This window comes from Bidens hawaiensis, unplaced genomic scaffold (assembly GCF_021521415.1).
Source record: "Bidens hawaiensis isolate Kalapana, Puna unplaced genomic scaffold, B.hawaiensis_p1.1 tig00056730_1, whole genome shotgun sequence".
Taxonomy (NCBI): Eukaryota; Viridiplantae; Streptophyta; class Magnoliopsida; order Asterales; family Asteraceae; genus Bidens; species Bidens hawaiensis.
This window is the reverse complement of record NW_027506367.1, coordinates 51468-57671: the sequence shown is the minus strand read 5'-3', so window position 1 is coordinate 57671 and position 6204 is coordinate 51468. Positions and strand designations below refer to the sequence as shown.

General features: G+C 37.6%; 1 pseudogene; it reads right to left on the bottom strand.

Annotated features, from left to right (window-relative positions):
- Positions 1 to 1499: 1499 nt before the first annotated feature.
- LOC143617655 (acetyl-coenzyme A carboxylase carboxyl transferase subunit beta, chloroplastic-like) lies at positions 1500 to 5069 on the bottom strand (annotated as a pseudogene).
- Between the last annotated feature and the right edge of the window lie 1135 nt (positions 5070 to 6204).

Sequence of the window (6204 nt, the reverse complement as noted above, 5' to 3'; positions counted from 1 at the left end):
ATTGTTTCATATTTAAACTTTATTATCTCTTTATCAAGTTTACTGACTTAAGCATCGGAGGGGTGTTAGCTAGGCTAACACCCACCCTCATCAAGAGCTCAGTGTTTTGCAGTTATCCCAAGGATATGTTATCTTCACAACAGTCAGAGGCTGATCACCTCACACACGAATAAGATTTTCCTGATATCTTCTAAGGTTTAAAGGTTTTCACCTTTCCAACGAACACTTGGAGCGCACGAATAAGATATCTTGGATATCTTCTAAGGTTTAAAGGTTTTCACATTTCCAATGAACGCCTGGAGCGCACGAATAAGATATCTTGGATATCTTCTAAGGTTTAATGGTTTTCACTTTTCCAACGAACGCCTAGAGCGCATGAATAAGATATCTTGGATATCTTCTAAGGTTTAAAGGTTTTCACCTTTCCAATGAACGCCTGGAGCGCACGATGATTCGGAAATAGTTCGAGACAGGCGGACCAGACCAGCTGATAATCCGTTTGTTGTTGGCTATATACTGAATCCTTAAGATAAGTGGCAGACGTGTCACGCATACGGCTTATAACATTTTCACGTTATCTAAGATTTATAACATTATCATGTTATCTAAAGTTTTGGCATTTTCATGTCCACATGTTTGGGACTTTCCCCAGTTGTACCTAAGGTTTAGACATTTTCATGTCTCGCAAGTAAAGGCCTTGTCGCTAGTAAAAAGGCTTTATCACCAGGATTATCTAACTTTGTTTTGACAGATCGGAAATCGGCCAAGTCGATAAGTATAGAGATGTTACTAAGTTGTTTTAACTTATTAAAATTCCAGAAGCTTGATACTTAAAAAGATCAACAGTTGGGGACATCATATGTAAACTTGTTAAGTTTATAAACGTTCTCTATAAAGATACTCTTTACACTTAGTTTTTTTTACATATTTTATCTTTCAAGACATAATCTTTTGGTTTAAATATGACAATTCATATTTACACAAGACTTAAGGGTATATTATCCTTATAGGTGTTTCATCTTAATATATAATAGGGATCAAAACATATTTTCCAAAGATAAAATCCTTAAAGTTTTTTACTTTGAAATAAGATGAATTTAAGAATTCTGTTACAGATATATTATCCTCAAGATAATTTATTTTAAAAACTTAAGAATATTTCATACGCATGCTCTAACAAGTTATCCAAAGTAACAAACAGATAGAACACAATGTTAAAACCAAAAGGTTATGTTGTTACTAATATTAAGTGCAGATGGATAGAAAGACAATACAAGGGCTTCATCTTCAACAAGTGGAAGATCCATCCACCCAAGCATTGCTAAATGGTCAAAAGTCAAGATAACATGGGTTTCGTCTTGAAAAGTCAAGATCTCTCCACCCATGTATCCTATTATCCTAAGCTTACTTGTTCAAGACAAGAAACTAAAAATTGTTCAACAGCCATTACAACCCAACATCAAACCATCAACAAACACATAAACCTTAAAAAATTGGGCTCAAGCCTTTTCTTTACTGCTATCATCGCCCAATTGTGCTCCATCACCAACCGCCTTCACTGCATCCTTGATCACCACCTCCACAGCCTCTTCCGCTGCCTTCTCCGCTCCACTCGGACTAGCCTCCTCCACATTCTCACCGTTAAGCTCAGCCAAGACTCTCTCCCAAGCAGCCACATCCCAAAAAGGAGTCTCCAGTCCTGCATCTTTTGCCTCCTTGGCCATCCTAAGCCGGGACTGGAAAATGGAGATAGTAGTCGACTTCTTCGCCCCCTCAGTAACTTCTTGGATCTTCACCAAACTATCTGCTTCTTGATGGACGAGCTCCTTTATGGCTAGCGAGAGTTCCTGCTTCAAATCCTCAATCTCCTTGGTCTTCTTGTCAAGGAGGTTGGTTTTGGCAGTTGCGATCTTTAGCATCTCGGCTATACGGGTATTGGCGTCAAGAAGTTCGTAATGTAGATCGTTAAAGCATGAGGATAGCTGCTCCAGTCCCTGCCCAAAATAAATTATGCTCAGCATATGTTATCTTCAAAATATGGGGATACGATCAGAAGGCATACCTTGTTAAACTCGAGGTTCCAGGTCGGAGAAGAATCGGAGACCTCCTGGGTTTTCCTCTTCTTAGAACCTTTGGCACGACTGCTTTCGAGTTTTGGCTGGAGGACAGGAGTGGCTTCCTTTTTCTTGGTGCTGCGAGTGGAGACCATGCTTTCAATGTCGTCAAGGATGAAAACTGAAGCAGATTTTCCTACAAAAGTGCAGGTTAGTATCTCTGACCCTTAATTTTTCTAACATCTCAATGTTTCTTACCAGACATAACAGAGCCAGCTGATGGCGAGGGTACTTGGAGACCGGACTGGAAAAGAAATGTTCTTTCCTCCTCGTTAATGAGGTAGAAAGAAGACAGCTTGCTCTCGGTATCCTTACTGGGAGGGGCAATCTCGAAGAACTTCAGAGCTGCAAAGACAAAAAGATATCAATTACGAAGATATCCGCATACATCTTCAAGATAATATATACTACTTTTAGAAACCCAGGAAGAGTCTCAAAGTGTGGAAGAGAATCCCTCCTAATAAAGAAGAATTGTCTCTTCCACTGGTCATTATTTTGGGTATTTCTCAGGACAAGTGGGGTTCGACCAGATCTGGTTTTAAAAAGGTATCTTGAGGATCCATGGCTGCGGAGGTCATAGACAGAAGCAAGCTCAGAAAGGGAAAAGTCAATAGTATGTTCAGCAATCAATCTCTCCAGCACGAACAAAGTCCTCCAAATCATGGGCATGGTTTGAGCAAAGCTAAGACCAGTCCTATTAAAGAACTCGGTAGTAAAGGCCGGAAATGGGTAAGAAAAACCAATCTTGAAAGGCAAGTATGGAAAACAGAACCAGGTTTTTGAAACAAGATCGGAAGAAATGGCGGCATCAAAGGCTTGAAAATAGTTCCCGGAGGAAAACAACCCCGAGACTAAAGATTAGCAATGTCGGAATTACCAAAAGTACATATCTCACTCGCAGGGTTAGCGAGGAGATTTTGTGACACAAAATCTTCGATGCCAGAATTATGAAGCTATGGGGCCATGATTTCGTGAAGATAAGAGAAAAGAAAGAAGGAAGAAATTACCTAGATAAAGTGAGTGATGGATGAAAGTGTTATCCGGGTAGTTATATGGGCAATCTACGGTTTAGCGAAATTCCAGGATGTGTGACACGTTCAGCGAGATCCATCGCACATGCAAGAATTCAAAATTCAACATTCAAAATTTTACAGCTGTAATCCATATCTACAGCTGTTAAATTTGGGGACAATTGTTAGGGCTCGGATTTTCGGTATCCTTAGCATGCAATATGTTCAGGATAGCTCACGGAAATGGTATCCTCCAAGGTGACAGGTATCCTAAATATGTTGTATAACTAACATATTGTTTGCTATTTTCCTTGTTTAACAGGTCAAGGGACGTTGGCTTGATTCCCTAAAGACTTGGACATTCCATTAATAGAACATGATGAAAAAGGGAACGTGCTTAATGGAGTGATTAACGGCTAAATAGGATTTAGTCTACTATTTCCAAAATTATAGGCAATGTTGTTAGTCTCCTCTTGTTATAAATAAAGAAATAAGATCAGATCAACACACACACTCTAGACAGACGAGACTTACTAGTACTCGCATTCTCTGTAATCACGATCGAGTTTTAGCTCCATACTTGTAACCACTTTTTGTTATTAATAAACCGGTGGTGATAGTTTTCACCGCCCGGGGTTTTTTTCTTGTTATCGTCAGGATAACGAGTTTTTTCCTCGCAACAAATCTCTGTGTTAAAGTCATTTTTACAAGCTCCTGGTCCCATTTTACTAATTTGGTTACGATATTACCTTTGTCAATTTTTGACCAAAACACATAGAGTAACTTTTATTAGATTGATAATCATATAAAGCAGAAGAGATTTTAGCCATTTGCATCAAGCTTAAACTTCCTACTTGCATGTGTGTCCCTCCAGAAGCACACACTATAATAAGAGGTAGAAATTATTTAGTAGCGTATTCAATCAAACGGGTAATTTTCTCCCCAACTACGGATCCCATACTACCCCCATAAACTGAAAATCCATAACCGCAATTGCTACGTTAATACCGTCTAGTTGCCCTATGCCTGTTTGAACAACCTCAGTTAATCTTGTCTTTCTTTGATAATAGTTGATCCAATTTTTATAAGGCTTCTCCTCCGAATGAAATTCAATGGGATCCAGAGAGACCATGTCTTCATCAATAGGCTCCCAAGTACCCGGATTGATCGAAAGTTCGATTCTATCTGAACTACTCATTTTCAAATGATATCCACATTGTTCACAAAGAATCATTTTTTATTTAAAAAATTTCTTACAATTAAATGCATAACAATTTTCACATTGAACCCACAAATGCTTGTATTTTTGAGGTACATCCAGATCATTAGAACTTTCCAGATCAGTAGAACTTTCTCGTATAATTTGATCACTCATTCTGGCATCCGCGTTTTTACTACTATTTCCACTTTCACCGCAAAATGTAATTGTGACTGGAATTGTCAATACCACTTACAGTGTAACTATCAATACACATTTGAGACTGAAGATAACTGTCAATGCAACTATTCATGTGATATACTGAGTATCATTCATGGAATGATCATTTATGGAAGGATCATTCATGGAAGGATCATTGTCGGGATTCTTACTCTTAGATCTAGTATTCAGATAACTAGAATTCCGATAAAAAGAACTTGCTAGTTCACTACAAAAAGAAGGATCATTGTCAATCTCAAAAATTTGATTTTCAATATTAAAATATATAGAATAAATGTCCCCATTATTCTCTTTAACTAAAAAAGTATCATTAGAGATGAAATTCCGAATGTCCTTGACGCCAAAAGAAAGATCAACATTACTGTAATTGTCATTTATATTCCGATCTTGACTTTCACTGGCATTTTCAATTTCAATTGGACCAAGACTACCCGTTGATTTACATAGCCTACATTTGTGTTCGAACTCCTTCTTAAGTAAGATCGAATTGAACCAACATCTTTTCATATAGTTTTATTGCTCCATATTTGCATGAAAATACAATAGATGAATAGTCATTCGACGAAAAATCATTTATTTGAATTTTGAATATTGTATTTCCTATCAAGAATAAGCATATAAATACAATCACTAGAATTATTAACTAATAAGAAGTGTGAGTATTGAAAAAAGGATTTGTTCTCTCCACAAACCTAGGAACAATTTGTTCGTAAAATCTCGTCTGATAACTAATAATAAGTTAAGTTTCTATTACAATACGAATATGGAATAAAAAGGACAATATGCCGGATGGGTAGAAAGAGTTGTGATACCTGTCTCGATCCAGGGAAACTATAGGATCTAAAAGAATATCCCAATCCTAAGGATCCATAGGATTCATTGTGGATCCAATACAAAAATAGAATGATTTGAGTTGTTTAGTCTTCGAGTTTTTTTTTGAAATTTTCTATATCTATATAAGTATGTAAAATATATGCATGTTCGATTCGGCCCAATCTTTTACTAAAAAATTGGGCCGAATTTCATTGAAATTCAATTAAGAGAACGAACGTTATATCTTATTATCCTTATCCAAAGTATCCGTTGCTTGGAATTTAATCAATAGTGTCCACTGCAGCGAATTCAAATTTGATCTCCTTCCATACTTCACACGCAGCAGCTAGTTCAGGACTCCATTTGGTAGCCTCGCGGATAATTTCATTGCCCTCAACAGCAAGATCGCGTCTTTCATTACGAGCTTGTACACATGCTTCTAGAGCTACTCGATTAGCTATCGCACCAGGTGCATTTCTCCAAGGGTGCCCTAAAGTTCCTCCATCGAACTATAGTACGGAATCATCCCCAAATATCTCAGTCAAATCAAGCATATACCAAACGTGAATACCTCTCGAAGCTACAGGCAGAACACCTGGTAGAGAGACCCAATCTTGGGTGAAATAAATACCACGACTTCTATCTTTTTCAATAAAATCATCACGTAGTAAATCAACAAACCCTAAAGTGATGTCTCTTTCCCCTTCAAGTTTACCTACTACGGTACCAGAATGAATGTGATCTCCACCAGACATACGTAACGCTTTAGCTAGTACACGGAAGTGCATATCGTGATTCTTCGGTCTATCAATAACAGCATTCATTGCAT